The sequence below is a fragment of the Canis lupus genome, chromosome 12 (genome assembly GCF_048164855.1).
Source record: "Canis lupus baileyi chromosome 12, mCanLup2.hap1, whole genome shotgun sequence".
In the NCBI taxonomy this organism is placed as follows: Eukaryota; Metazoa; Chordata; class Mammalia; order Carnivora; family Canidae; genus Canis; species Canis lupus.
This window is the reverse complement of record NC_132849.1, coordinates 64722367-64737475: the sequence shown is the minus strand read 5'-3', so window position 1 is coordinate 64737475 and position 15109 is coordinate 64722367. Positions and strand designations below refer to the sequence as shown.

Genomic DNA, 15109 nt, shown 5'->3' with positions numbered 1-15109 from the left:
CCTCCCGGCGGGACAGGGGAGCGCGTCGGTGTCCACGGTTCCGCGTCCTGCCTGCACCCCGGGGGGACGGAGGGCACAGGGACCGTGACCGCGCCCGGGGGACCGCGGGGGCAGTGGCCTCATCCCGGGGGACCGCGGGGGCAGTGACGTCACCCCGGGGGACCGCGGGGGACGGTGGTTGTGTCCGTGCTCCTGGGGGTTACCAGGTGACTCTGCACACCGCTGGACCCAGAGGGATCGGGGGAGACGGTGTCCCGGCTCCTGGGGCCACACAGGGCCTGGGAGGGACCCCCTTTTGGTGGCACATGCCCTGTGGGTGGGTGCACGTCACCTGGCTGTGGTCGCTGCACACCTGGGCCGTCGGAGTGCTGCCCGGGGAGCACAGGTGCGGTGCGGAAGGCCCTGCTCCGGGGCTTCAGGTGAGGGCAGGCTGGGGGGACGGCGGGGGGCAGGGGGGCAGGCCCCCAGGGTGCTACCCTGGCCTAGAGGTGTGGGCTCGGGGTGCCTGGTCCAGGGCGTGGGAGCCGGGCCCTCGGGTCGAGTCAGGGCCCAGGGTTCCAGGAGCAGGCGAGGGTGGGTGAGCGTGGCCACCTGTAGACTCACCGGCCGGGGTCCCAGGCGGAGTCTCGGCAGGACCCGGCGGAGGAGGGGCCCCCAGGGTGGAGGGACGGCGTCTCGGCAGGTGGGGTTCCTGAACTACAGGATCAAACCCCAAGTCAACCCCAAGGTCCGTGCCCTGGTGGACCAGCCTGTGGGGCTGCCCCAGGAGTGGGGTCCCGGCCCCCTCCGCTGCCCCCCACCCCCGCCTCGCGGGGACCTCCAGAAACCCCATGGTGGCCCGGTCCGCCTGCTGCACACCTCCCGCCTCCTTCCCGGGGCCTCCCCTGCCCCCCCGCCGCCCCATGCCACGTCCCTTCCCTTCAGTGTGCACGTGTCCCCCACGTCCTAACTGAGGCCCGGGCTCCCATGTGTCCAGCGTCCCCTGCACCGGGGCCCCCCGGAGGTGGGACGTGTCACGCGTGTTGGGCCCAGGGCCGCTCTCCTGTCCGGCCCGTGTCCCCAGGCGGACGGGGAGCCCGTGTGGACGGGTCCAGTCGCCGTCTCACCGGGCGGCAGCAGGTGGCAGCACGCGCCCGGCCTCGGGACTGTTGGCAACAGTGTTCCGTGTTCGCGGCTGTCGCACTGGCGGGTTTTACGGGCGTCCTTTAATTTTAGATGGAGAAATGTTTTCTGAGCGTCATGGGATCGTTCAGACCCGTTATTTTTGACTTCGTGGATCGCCGTTGCGGAATGCCAGTCGTTTAAAAACATGCTTGTGAAAACTCTGTGATTATGGATAATAAAAGTTTATAGGTTAAATCCAAGAACTTTAATATCTTATCTTCACTTTACATATTCTTTTTTTTTTTTTTTTGACAATTTACCTATTTGAGAGAGAGAGAGCAGCCCGGAGCAGGGGAGGGGCGGAGGGAGGGGCAGGCGCCCCCTGAGCGCGGGGCCCCATCTCGGGACTCGGACGTCCTGACCTGACCCGAACCAAGAGCCCGGCGCTGCACCCTGGAGCCCCCGGCGCCCCTCGACGCGACAGCTTCCGCCCTCCAGGAGGGTGTGCAGCTGGGCGCTCGCAGGACTGCAGACCATGGTTCACGGCTCAGGTCGCGTGTGGGCTTCAGCGGGTTTGCCCCCGTGCCTGGGCCTGGGCCTCCCGGGGCGCGAGCCCTGTGCCCACGTGTCCTACTCTCAGCCCCGCAAGTGCTCAGCAGCTGCCGGTGAAAGGAGCTGTCGAGGGAGCCCGAGGGGAGCACCCCTGGAGATCTTGGCCTCCCTTTCATCCGTAGACAAGCAGTTATGTCTTCTTTTGGGAAAATTGAGTCACTACCGACACGTTCGTGGAGGGCGTCCCCTCCGCTTCGTTCCCGAGCCGGGTGCTGGAGACCACAGAGTTCCTGGGAGCGCGGCTGGGAGGGTTGGAGGGGCTCGTGGTCCGCAAGGCCCCAGGGTTCCGCGGAGCTTCCTGGCTCCTGGTCACCCCGTAAGAGCAGCGTTTGCGTCTGGAGCTATCGCGCCTCTCGTTTTGATTGTGTCGTTGCCCCGAGGTGGGTCACACCCCGAAGCAAGGTTGAGAGCTGGGCCACGGCGTCATGCGTTCGGGTGTTCGCCGCGCTCTGGGAGAGCTCGGGCCCAGAGCACGCCCCAGTGATGTCCTGGGCACAGGGCCCGCAGGGCCGCGGACGTTGGGACGAATGTCCCTGCGGCGTGGCCTGAGGCCTCAGGTCGGGCTCTGTCCCCCGCCATCCTGTGTCACAGCCGTGGAGGCCCGTCCACACCGGGCTCTGGCACGAACTGGGCGCTTGGGAAACGTCCGTCCGGTTGTTGCACCCTGGCCGCCGCCTAGCATGGCCCGCCTCCCACCGGACGCTGGGCCACCGCCAGGCCGGAGGGGCTGACCCGGTGTGTCTGCGTGACGGGCCGGTGGACACCCAGGATCGCGGGAATAGGAACAGTGACCTGAGGGGTAGAGACGGAGTCGTGTCCATGCTTTGGAAAATTCGGCATTCAGTTAACTTAATTGGTCGTCCTGGAGACAGAGGTCATCAGACCCTGTTCCTGCGCCCAGTGAGGTGAGGAGGAGCTGGTGGTGCACCTGTCCCGGGCCGCAGGCCAGGAGGTGCCAGGGTTAGGGTGACACTGCTCGGGGCCCGTGCACCCCTGGGGAGAACGCCGCCTCTCATTTCTTGGCCGCGGAGTGTGACCGCGCGAAGGCCTGACGGCTGAGTGTGGGCTCCGTGGCCGCCGGCCCGGCCACCTCCGTCCCAGGCACCAACAGGCCTGCGAGTCAGGCGGCCGCCGCCCCCTGGGGGTGGGGTTCCTGGGAAAGGCCGTCCCGCCTGTGCTGGCAGATGCTGCGTGCGCTCGGGCCAGGGGACACCAGGTCCCGGCCACACGTGGGGCTGCAGCGAGGCTGACGCTGGCGTTTGACGCCGTCCGTGAGTGGGGCGGCTGTGGGATGCCACCTGTGGGATGGCTGGGGGGACGCGCGGGGCCAGCCGTCCGCCTCGCCTCGCCGGCCCCACCGGCAGTTCCTTAGGGAGCCTCCTCCTTTCCCTCCAGAAGTGCTCAGTTGTACCATCTGTCTCTCGCGCGCTCTCTCGCTCTCGCCCTCCCCCTCCACCGCGATCGTGCAGAGCACACGCACAAGGCGCTGAGAAAATCAAGTGTGTCTCTGGCCCGGGAGCCGAGGCCGGACCTCCGGTGTCTGCTGCGGCAGAGAGAGTGCTCAGAGCCAGTTCGCCTACGTTATGCACGCGGTTGTATAAACTTTTCCTAAAGATGCAGCTGCCGCTGGGACCTGCACGTGCAGGCCGCAGTGCCCAGAGCCCCCGGGCCACAGCAAAATACAAGACGGCACGGAAAGATCCACCAAGTGAGTGAGGTAAATAAAGTATGACTTACGAGTGACCTCTTTTAGGAGAAATATTCCTGCAAACACTCGGAAGGGATAGGAAAAATAAAGAAAATAAAATAGACCTAACAAGGTTTTCGGAGTCTCCTGAGCACCTTAATTTCATTTTTTGCTTTTGCTTCTAGCCAGGCAGAGCCATTCTTAAAGTTGAGGCTTCTTAACATGTTTAAAATACGATGATACACGTAGACAATCCTACAGCTTTATGGAGCTTGCACACCACATCAGTTCACCCACCCGTGGATCTTTGCTCCCGCGCCCCCTGCAGCGGGCACGGGGCCCATTTGAAGCTTTCCCTTTGGAAACAAGGTCAACCCCGCTGGACCCGGACGCGCCCTGTCGCCCGGCACACTGGCACCCGTGGTCCGTGCCCGAGCCCGTGCCAGCCTCTCCTGCAGCCGCCACTCGCAGAAACTGCGGGCCACAGCGTGAGACTGGAGGCCCCCCGGGAGCCTCGCAGATTCCCGGACGCGGGGTGGTCATTGAAGCTCTCTTCAATTATTGCTTAAAAGCACACAATCACCAAGAAACACCCCCAAAACAGTCTTCTTTTGCTCACGGCCCCCTCCGCACACTGCCCACTCGTGGTCCTGCGGCAGCGTGTCTGCGGCCCCTTCGCGGCCCCGGTGGTGCAAAAGCAAACATGCTGGGACTCGCGCTTCCTGTGACGGCAGCTTCCCTACGAAGCAGAGCAACGAACGGCGCGTTCAGACATGGGGTCGGTCACGGATTCGAGGGCCACCTGGAGACAAGTTTCTCTGTGTGACAGTCGAGGCTTCTGAGGCGGGCTCCCCGGGGCCTCGGGGGAGAGCCACGTGTTCCTCGTTCAGTCTGGTTACGTGTGGTTTCCCTGCAGGAGAAGTCTGCATCTTCACTTACGTCTGGAAGGCCAGGGCCTAGCACTGAGCAGCCGGCGCCCATTCTCTGTTCCCAGAGCTGGAGGAGTCTTGCCCCTCTTCTGCCCCGTTCTCGCTCCAGGATGCTCTCTCCACGCCGTCCCCAGGCACACTCCAGCCACACACCTGTAGAGACAACTGAAATGTGTTGGCTCCCCAGAGACTGGCAGGCTTTCCTAGTGGGCAGAGGCTGTGCACAAAAGTGCAAACGAGGCAGGAGAGGAGGACCTTCCAGCTGAGGGCAATGGGGCGTGTGTCTCGCATCAGGATGCAGCTGAGACTCCCGGCTCTGCGCACAGGGACCCGCCCGCCCCAGGCCGTCTCCTTCATCCCCTGCGTGTCGCTGAGGCCCTGCAGTCACGCAGGGAGCGTAACACAAAGCCTGACCTTTGCTTGGAGTGATCCGAGCTGGAGCAAAGGTCACAGCCGTCCACACCGCGGTCCGAGAAACAGCACGATAGGATGTGAAGTCAGAGAGCAGGGCTGCAGATTGAAGAACAGTCGACATTGATTCATTTCTTTAAGTGTACTATGTGAATTTGGGATTTTAAAAAGACCATATTTTTTTTAAGATTTATTTATTCATGAGAGACCCAGAGAGAGAGGCAGAGACGAAGGCAGAGGGAGAAGCAGGCTCCCCGCAGGGAGCCCAATGTGGGACTCGATCCTAGGACCCCAGAGTCACACCCTGGGCTGAAGGCAGACGCTCAACTGCTGAGCCACCCGGGTGCCCCAGACTATGACATTTCTCATTTGCCTTTGATTTGGATATTTGTAATTTGAATTTCATTTCCATTACTTGTGTATTAAGATCTCCCTATTCAATATCCCTCGGTCATCTTAAAATCTTACAGTGAGGATTTGGTACTTTCTTTAGTGAAAGTCAAAAGCTACAGGCCAGCAGGACACCGGCTGTGAGCACAGAAGCGGCCGTCTCGCCGATGATGGGGGGCAGCAGGGAAGGGTGCGCGTCCGTGTCCCTCAGCGCGAGCCCAGACCCCGTGCCACGGGTCAGGAAGAAACAACTCCGCATCGCCTACGGCCCAGCCTCCCGAGGCCGCCGGGCATCCCCTCCCTTCGCAGGCAGCTGCACTCCCGCGTTTCCATCAATGCGCGTGTCACGGCTCGGAGGCCAGGTGTTAGGAGGAACCAGGACGGCTGCATGTCCTGGCCTACCCTGGAAAATGCTGGGTTACACCCTGCCGCGGAAATGACTACTAATAGCAGCCTCCTTTGTGTTCAAACGGCCCCGTTTGGGATGATAAATTATAGGATCACTCCAGTACCACGGTACATGGTCAGACCACTGGGTCCAACATGGCTTTACTTTTTTGCTATAAATAAGTGGTGTCCTCAGGAATGATGTTTTACATGAAATTTCAGTGACGAGTCAAGACATCACAGTGTGAGTGACCCAGAGGAACCCGGTGAGGACCAGGCTTGCAGTTTCTGGCGATGCCACCAGGACAGGGTCCCTGCCAGGAGCCGACCTGTAGGGGGGCCTCCTGTGTCCACACAGCAAGCAGCAGACAGTGGGGGAGGAGAGCCGGGCTCACTGTGCCAACCCACGGCCCCCCGTCCCACGCTCACCAGCCCCCGCCGAGGAGGAGCTCCCTGCTAAAAGCCTTCTGTGCAGGGGACCGTCCGGCGCGTGTTTGTATGAGACTCAAATCTGCGCTCAGGCATCTCCTTCAATCGTCATCACTAGAAATCTTCCTTAAGTCCCTCTTCACTGATTCCCTGATGGATTTGGAAACGAATGTCTAACTAATTCCGAGAGATACATGAAGATCCCTGTCCATCTCCACCGGTGCACCTGCTCAGGAAGGATCTCCCCGTGTGCACCTGCTCAGGAAGGATCTCCCCGGGTGCACCTGCTCAGGCGGGATCTCCCCGGGTGCACCTGCTCAGGCGGGATCTCCCCGGGTGCACCTGCTCAGGCGGGATCTCCCCCGTGTGCCCCTGCTCAGGTGGGATCTTTACTGTGCACCTGGTCAGTCAGACTCCTGCACTATCCTCGGCATAAAATAGTTGGAATTTCAGGAGACAACATCCTCATTAAATAGGGAAATGTGGATCAATTCATCATAGTTCTAACAACAGAGACAGTATTCCAAAAAAAAAAAAATCTACATTTAGGTGTTTTTAGGGTTTTTCTTTTTCTTTAATTACAATCGAATGACATTTGGTTGAAATTACTGTGCTCCTCCGTGAGCCCTGGCTGTGGGCGGCTCCTTAAAAGACATAAAACTGGGTCTTCCTGCTCCGGTCAGCGCTGTCTTGGTCTTTGAATGAACCAACCAAGGAGTAACGCTGCTCAGGTGAGGGGACGGGATGCAACAGGCCGGGTTCCCTTGCTTGTGCAGAAGACACTTCTGCCAAGTTTGCTCTGTCCTGGGCTGAAGGACGTGTTGTCATCCTGGGACATCGCTAGAATGACACTTGTTAAAAAAAAATATATAGATAGATATAGATAGATATAAAACCATTCCCTCAAATGAAACCGTTCAAATACCTAGTCTACATTGCAAATGAGAGTTTGATGTTTCAAGCAATGTTTTTGTTAAATAATCATCGGTTTGGTGTGTTATTTCTGCTGGAGAGACCGAGCCTGTTTTTACTTTATTGGTTAGCATGTGACGTTTTCCTCACAGACGTCTAACGTAAGCGTGTTTTAATAATTACCTTTACCCAGAGAGACTAACGCTGAATGACAGGGACGTGAGAAAGTCAAGAACTTGTCTTTCTCTTGATTTAGTAATTACTCTGTCCCATATCACTTTCCAGAGCATGCTTTCATTTCCTTTAACCTTCATAAATTTATACTAAGTTCAATTTCATCATTTTAAGGTTCAGCCCATCCAAATACATGTCCCCCACACACCTGGGAAGAGCTTTTACTACAGAAGAGGCCCCTGGACTGTTTTATGGATGCGCTGACCGCAGCAGCCGAAAACCACGGCCCCTCCCTGTGTGCACCTGCTCAGGCTGCCCCGTGTGCACCGCCACGGCCGCGGGCCTCTGTGTCTCGGGAGACACGACCCACTCCCTCTACTTATTTTCAGGGAGGACCAAGCATCTCTCCCCTCTATAATCTTCTCTTAGCTCTTATGGAATCCCAATTATTTACGTGAGAGTAATATTTGCTATTTCTTATTTCACCTCATTATACTTGCTCTTCATTGGGAATATATTTTTTTTTCTTTTTTTTTTCCTTTTTTTTTTCTTTTTTCTTTTTTCTTTTTTTTTTTTTCATTGGGAATATAAATGGGATTGGGGTTATATATCTATTTTGAATTCTTTCTGGCATAAAAAACAAGTTAATTTAGAATTCTGGGAGGTGCCGAGACTCAGGCCTTCTCTCCTGCCGGGACCAGTTTCCTAGTTGAGTTCCTGTTCTTCCCACTTGGAAGCGTATCACAGAAAGTATTCATCCCAGTTTCATAAAGGTTCTTCCTCATTTGCCGTTTTGCACACCCATCAGAAGTGAGGCCCCGCGCCATCTGACGGGCCTGCACGCTCGCTGACCTCCTGTCTTCCTGTGCTCCAGCCCCCGCTGCACAGAAACGTCCCCGGTCAATTTGAAGTTGCGGGGACTGCGTTCTCGGTGACGGGCCGGCAGGCGGCCGTTGCTGGAGGACAGCGGGTCTGCGACGCGAGCGCAGGCCGCCTCCACGGGGGCTGTGATGCAGAGCGAGGGGGCCCTCAACTTGGTGGGGCCTCCTGAGTGGAGGCCAGAATGAAGGGAGGCTCTCCCGGGTCCACGGCAGACGGGGGACGGGGTGTGGGTCAGGCGGGACAGGATGCCCCCGGCCAGCCTGGGGGTCCTGCACACAACGTGATTCTCAGGGGAAAGCTGTGTGTTCTCGTGACGTCCAATGCAGACAGATTACGTAGGTCATGCTGACAGCCGGGCTGTGTGTCCGCGGGGTCCAAGGGGCTCGGCTCCGCTGGGACAGTTCTTCATCCTGACCATCCTGGAAGGAGGAAGCAACCATCTTCATCCCAGATGGAGTTCCCAACGCAGCCAGAAGCATTTCCCTATCGTAGCTGTGATAGAGAGGACGCATTTGGGGCGCCCGGGGGGCTCAGTCGGTCAAGTGGCCAACTCTTGATTTCGGCTCAGGTCATGACCTCAGGGTCGTGGGTTCAAGGCCTGCCTTGACTCCGTGCTCGGCAGAGTCTGCTGGAGATCCTTTCTCCCTCTCTCTCTGCCCCCTGCCTGCTTTCTCTCAAATAAATAAATCTTAAAAAAAAAAAAAAAAAAAAAGGAAAAAAGAAAATGATCCCATTTACCATAGCCCTCACATCGGAAGTCATCACGCGCAGACAGCAGATACGCATAAGGCCTCTGCCAGCAGCACCACTCACACATCGTGGAGGCCAAGCTGCATGGACGACATGCTGTTTCCTGGATTGCAGGAAGCGATGCACGGAGGAGAGAAATTCTCCCTAAACCAGAGCAGGTGCTTGTTGCTTGGTGACAGGATACCCACTGACTTAAAGTTCACGCGGAAGCAGAGGGGACCGGGGGCAGCAGAACGTCTCGAAGAAGAGTGAGGTTGAGGGGAGACACCGCCCAACATGAAGATTTGCTGGGAAGTGAGGCTGGTGCAGCAGCGCGGCCGTGGGGTGGGAGGCAGGCCGGTGGCGGCCGTCCAGCCCGAAGGGGGCGTGGGCACAGGGACCTGGGTAAAGACAAGAGTGGCGTGACCTAACCGTGGGAACGTCATTCTAGGGAACGGCGGGGGATGGACGGGGAATACTTGGGACAAACCTCAGCTCTAGATGCACCGTAACGTGACCGGACGTGCTCCTGCAGACTCGGCCTGTCACTTCTGTTGGACCCTGGATGGGTTCTGTGAACTCGGGGCCTCAGCTGGTCACACCTGGGAAATGGGAGAGTCAATTCCTTGTGGCAGCACGTGCTAGAAGGGGACACAGACCCGGCGATTCCGAGGCCGTCGGCGGGATGAGGTGTGCGTGTCCCCGGGGACCAAGCAGGGGGCAGGGGGCCGACGGAACAGAGCATGTGTCCTCACAGCCCCTCAGGAGCGCGGGACACATGGAGGACGGAGACCCACAGGCCTTGCCGGGCTCGTCCCTGTGCACCTGCCCAGGCCACATCCGGCGCCCCTCCCGAAGCACGTCCCCCATCTGACACTCCTGGGTGGTCGGGGGCAGGTGAAGAGCTCCTCCTGCATCTGTGGGTTTCAGTGGCTTGTCAACGGCACGTCGTCTTCGTGCCGCGTGGCCCCCACCGCGGAGGTCTTCGGAAGTCCCGGGTCCTGAAGACACCGTGTTGCTGCGGTCGGCGACAAGAGCGGCTGTGCACGCGCTAGACCCGAGGCCAGCGCCCTCCCCTGCTCGGGCTTCGGCGGCCACCTGTGAGCGGACTGGCCGCACGACAGTCGCCCACTCCCCGTGAGGCTCTCGCCACACGGCATTTCCTGCGGCCTTTTACCGTCTCAAACTAAAGGAGCACGATGTAATTATTCACGATTCATACTATTTCCCTTTAATCTGTGTGCAGACCCGCTGTCCGGGTGCCTTAGATCAGCGGGAGCCCGAGAAGCAGCACCTGTGCCCGTGTCCGCCCCAGGCCCGGCCCCCAGGGGGCGGGTGGCCTCTTCCCTCCGTCCTCCCTGCGACTCACTGTTCTGCGTCTCTCCCTCCTCGATCCTTAAACGATGAATATTCACGACATTCCTCTGTTGTCCTTTTAATAATCCTTGAAACTTCCTGTGTCTCCATTATCCCCCCAAACAGGTTATTATTCCAGCGTCCCGCCTGCCAGGAACACGCCAGGTGCCCGTCCCACGAGCACAGTGGGTGCCGTGGCCCACGGGAGCTGCAGGGGTGACCGCGTGGGCATCTGCGCATCCACGTCCACTGCCGGCTGCGCCCTTTCTCCAGGGGATCCAGACCCCGGGCGGGGGACTTGACCAGTCACCCCTAAGCCCTGAGCCATTCGATCGAGGTCACATTGCTCTCCGAGGCAGCTCCACCGCCGTCCGGGGCCAGGATCCATCCTTACCTGGAGAAAGCGTTTAACGACGGCAAGTGCGCCACCAAGGCGGCCCGCGCCCCTCTGCACCCGGAACAGCCTGGACGGGCTTCCTCCCCCCACCGCCCTCCCCCCCCCCCCAGCACAGGGCAGCCCGGGGCTCAGCCGTCCAGGGCCTCCTCTTCGTCTTTTCTCTTTTAAATTTAACAAAGCTGTTAGCCACGATTATGCCTCTCACAGGATCCCGGTGAAGACGCCGTGTGACTATGAAGGGAAGAGAAGTTCTACAGTCACGTCTTTATCATTTAAGTGCCACATAATACCATGTTGGAAATCTGGAATTACAGTCCTAAAGCCACAATTCTCAGTCTTTACTGAGTTAAGTATTGGAAAAACACGTCCCCGGGCCTGATGTTTAAGCCACATAACTGCACACACGCAGGTTTGGGGACACATCGCTCTGGCCTGTCTTCTTCCAAAGCATTGTTTTCATCGGAATGAGTTGTGTGCTCCTCCTGCACCTGCGGGGGTGGGTGTCTGTGCTCCTCCTGCACCTGCGGGGGGGGCGGTGTCTGCTCCTTCTGCACCTACGGGGGGGGGGGGGGTCTGTGCTCCTCCTGCACCTGCGGGGGGCGGGGTGTCTGCGTGCCTCGGGGCTCCCAGAGGGTGAAGGTGAGCCCCCGACCCCACTCAGCCCTGGGGCCCTCAGGCTGTGCCTGTGAGGCTCGTCCTGGCTGAAGCTCCTTCCCGCTGAGTTTTCTCAGGTGCGTGTGAGGAGTCCTGGCTACTCACCCGGCCCCAGGCTCCACAGAGGGCAGCGACACACTAACTCCGTGGGCAGGGTCAGGAAAGTCTCCCTCTGGTGGTTTTTAGCTGCCTTTTCCACAGAAGGCCGGCTGGCATTCCTGTGGGTGACCAGTCTGACTTCCCAGCGGCTCTCACCCCTTCCGCGCCCTCGCTGAGTCCACTGATGTCTCCATCCGCCTCTTATTATTCGAGTTTCCTCCCTTTCCCCTCCTGTGTTTGTACGGGGCCCCCCGAGGCCAGGAGCGCGGCCCACCCAGGGGGTTCCCACAGCAGGTGCTGCAGTGTAGACAGTGCCGGAGAGCTCTGGATTGTTCTGAATACGAGCTGTGAACCTGTGTTCTTCACCTTCATCCGGATCAAAACTGACTTGGCTCCATCAGTGCTGTTTCTTCCTCAGCAATGCTTCCCCCTGAAGAGTGGCCGACAGTCTCATTGTGCCCTTTCTTTAAAGGTCGGCTGGTGTAGGGGCGCCCGGGGGGCTCAGCAGTTGAGCGTCTGCCTCCGGCCCAGGGCGCGACCCCACCCTGGGGTCCCAGGATCGAGTCCTGCATCGGGCTCCCTGCATGGAGCCTGCTTCTCCCTCTGCCTGTGTCTCTGCCTCTGTCTCTCTCTCTGTGTCTCTCATGAATAATAAAATCTTTTTTTAAAAGGTTGGATGGTTTATTATTTACACGCATAAAGAATGTGAAAACAGAAACCGGGATGAGGCACAGCCAGGATCAGTGCGTCCCCACAAGCTGTCTGCCCCACAGTCCCCAGGGCTCCCGCTGGCTGTAGCCGTGGACGATGCTGTGGATCTTTCCGTCTCACCCGCCAGCCCCACCATCACAGGGACACTCATTGGCATCTGGGGAGTCCACGCAGCCGACACGTGGGCTCACTTGTACCTGGTTGCATACAGTGTGGGGATCTGCTTCTGGTTAGTCAGTGGTTGGGGCCAGAGGGGCGGCTCTCAGCGTCCTCCCCACCCTCCTCCTCCAAACCACCAGGGCTGTCACCACCAAAGTTGTCCTCCTCGTCTGACGGGACTCCCGCACCGCAGTGACCCGGCCCCAAAAGGAATCTGAGTTGCATACAGGGGAAGGTGCCAACACCACCAACGGGCCTGCTTCACATCACTGGCTCTCCTTGCGTGAAACATGCTAAGGAAAGAAAAATCATTGCCATTGTTTTCAGGATAAAGAAATGAAGCACATCTGCTGTAAAGACTGAATAGTTTACAGAAGACTGCGAAGTCTAGAAGAAATTTCAATCTAATGTATTTTATCTTTACTCTTCTCAGACACTGTTGAATTCTAGGTGGATTAATATCAATACTTGAGATCAATTATTTTGAAGATGAGTGCCCGAAACTATCCAAGGCAAAATGAAGGTGAGGATGAATTTTAACATATTCTGTTTTGCTTAATTACGTACAGCGCTTTCATCTCCAGCATATGCAACAACCCAAGTATATAACAAACCTGTGCTTTGTGTCCACCGATTTCCCTTTCAAGCGTCCCATTTCTCCAGCGGACTAAGAGATTCTCCTCTCAGGAGGAAGTCTAGCTCTGCGTTTCCCTCATAGCAGGATATGGGGAACTGGCAGGAGAAGCTCTGGCTTACCCTGATGCATTGGTGTGCACATGCTCAGTGCCTCTCACTGGCTCTTTTACGTGAGCATGAGAAGATCGTTGTTTGGTCAGGGTGATGGGTGGAGTCTCCTGAGGAGCTGCCAGGCCGATGGAGCGTGGGAAGAGGTCACCAAACAAATACTTCCCCTCGCTGCTCCTCACTCCACCCCGCAGGCATTGGTGGTCGGTGGCGGTGCTCTGCCTGAGGATGCACCCAAATAGTTTTTGAAAACACTGCTTTGGTCACTTCAAGGAACCCACTAACTAGACATGGCCCTTGAGGATAAAACCCTTATTTTTCATATTAAATCTTAGCGTGTTCTATCGTTTAGGAGTTCGTGGACTTGCCAGGATGCTTATTCCTAACTGAGGATGGACTCAAGGGTACACTGGTGAGAAGTGTTTCCCCCAGAAAATATAACAATGTGACGGTTACTGGACTTTTTTCTTTTTTTAAAAAAAGAGTTATTTATTCAATTGAGAGATAGAGCAAGGGAGGGAGTGGGAGAGGGAGAGAGAATCCCAAGCAGACTCCACGCCGAGCACAAAGCCCAGTGCAGGGCTGGATCTCATGACCCCAGGATCACCACCTGAGCTGAAACCAAGGGTTGGATGCTTAAGCGACTACGCCACTCAGGAGCCCTCAGTTGTCAGATTTTTGTCCAAAAAAAAAAACCCGCTTTTCTCATTGAGTAAAGTTATAAATGTTTGCTTGAAAAATAAGCATACCGATTGGTCGGTCATAAATTAGATTATATTTCCCACCCTGTTTATTCATTAAAATGACTCCAGATAAAAAGAATCTCTCAGTGTGAAGTAGAATGGAGGGAGCAATCACACCGGTTACTTCCCAAGGCTGCAGGTCACCAGCTGGTACTTTCTGGTGGCAATGCAGAGATGCAAGGGGAGGAGAGAGGGTGGCCTGTCACACCCACAGGTGGGGCGACACCTGGAGAAACTCCTCAGGTGGTTGGGTGTCAACTAATAGCCAACTGGGAGAAGTAGGTAACATCACCGGTATCAACCTGGGTAGAGTGAATATGTGACGTTACAGTGGCACCTGAAACCCAAAGAGAGGAAGTTGAGAGTTAGGGACACAGGACGGAAGCAGAGGCAGAGATGAACAGTGTCTCCAGGAGCAGAAGAGAGCAAGGCTTCTGTGCCAGAGCACAAATTAGCACAAAGTTTCACGAGAGGACATTTAAAAGGCACTAGAACAACTTTATTACGCTTCGTACCATTTACCCGGAGATTTCACATAAACAGGAATTTCACCAAAAGGATAAGCATAAATTCCAAAACTTCTTAACAATGGCTAATACTCGATCAGCTGTTTATCTAGAGAAAATATGGAAACAAAATATTGGAAGTCGCCTAAATATCTAAGAATTATTAAAATAAGTTGTGGCATATGCATGAGATGAAATGCTCCGAAGGAATTATATATTATGATGTAGAGAAATACAAAAATGTAATGAAGCATAAGTATTGTGCTCCCCTTGCCCTACATATCTCCACTTTATATCTCCATTTTATGGCAACACAATAAAGGTACGTTTCCTTTTTGGTTTTACTATTCACTTTATATCGAAGCTTGATTCACGTCAAGTGATGACCGCAAATCTCAAGTGTAGAGTTTAATTGTTTCTTATAAACTGCACCCAAGAAGCCACCGTGCGCTCCTTCACGGGCAGGCACCTGGGGGTCACCACCAGTGGGACCAGCTCACGAGGGAGGGGTGTGTGTGCATGTATGTGTGCATGCGTGTGCGCGTGTGCGTGTGTTTTGTGCCTGGGTGTGTGTTCGTGTCCTTTGTAGATAACGACCACTTTTCCGCAGAGGCTGCACCAGTTTAAACGCCCCCGGCAGCGCGTGGCAGCTCCAGCTCCACGTGCTCCTCACACATGCCATCCGAGGTCGCCCGGCCCCCCTGCCGCAACGGACCCGACAACACTGCGCTTGTCCCGTGCGATTCCCTGATGACGAACGGCAGTCAAAGCCATTCTTCTATTTATGGGACGCGCAGGCATCGCTGCACACGCACAACTTGCACACATGCACGCGCACACCCACCCCGCGGTCTCGGTTCCTGTTACCCGCCCCCCCGCCCCCGCTGAGGCTGGGCGCTGTGCGTGGGTCACGGGCTGCTCCCCGTGGCTCCGGTTTCCGTGTATTTCCCGCCAGGCGGGCCGCCTCCTCTGTCGCTCGGTGGGCCTGTTCTGACACGACATCCCTGGCAAGTGGCTTTCCACACTTCAGCCGGGAAAGCTCGTCGCACAAACAGGGACTCGGAGGCTACGTTGCGCTCCCGCCCGGGTGTCGG

General features: G+C 57.0%; 1 long non-coding RNA gene across 1 annotated transcript; it reads left to right on the top strand.

Moving 5' to 3' along the window:
• Positions 1-129: 129 nt before the first annotated feature.
• LOC140601839 (uncharacterized) lies at positions 130-14349 on the top strand. Its single transcript, XR_012004947.1, has 2 exons — positions 130-419; positions 12456-14349. It is a non-coding gene; the product is annotated as an uncharacterized lncRNA (long non-coding RNA).
• The last annotated feature ends 760 nt before the right edge of the window (positions 14350-15109 follow it).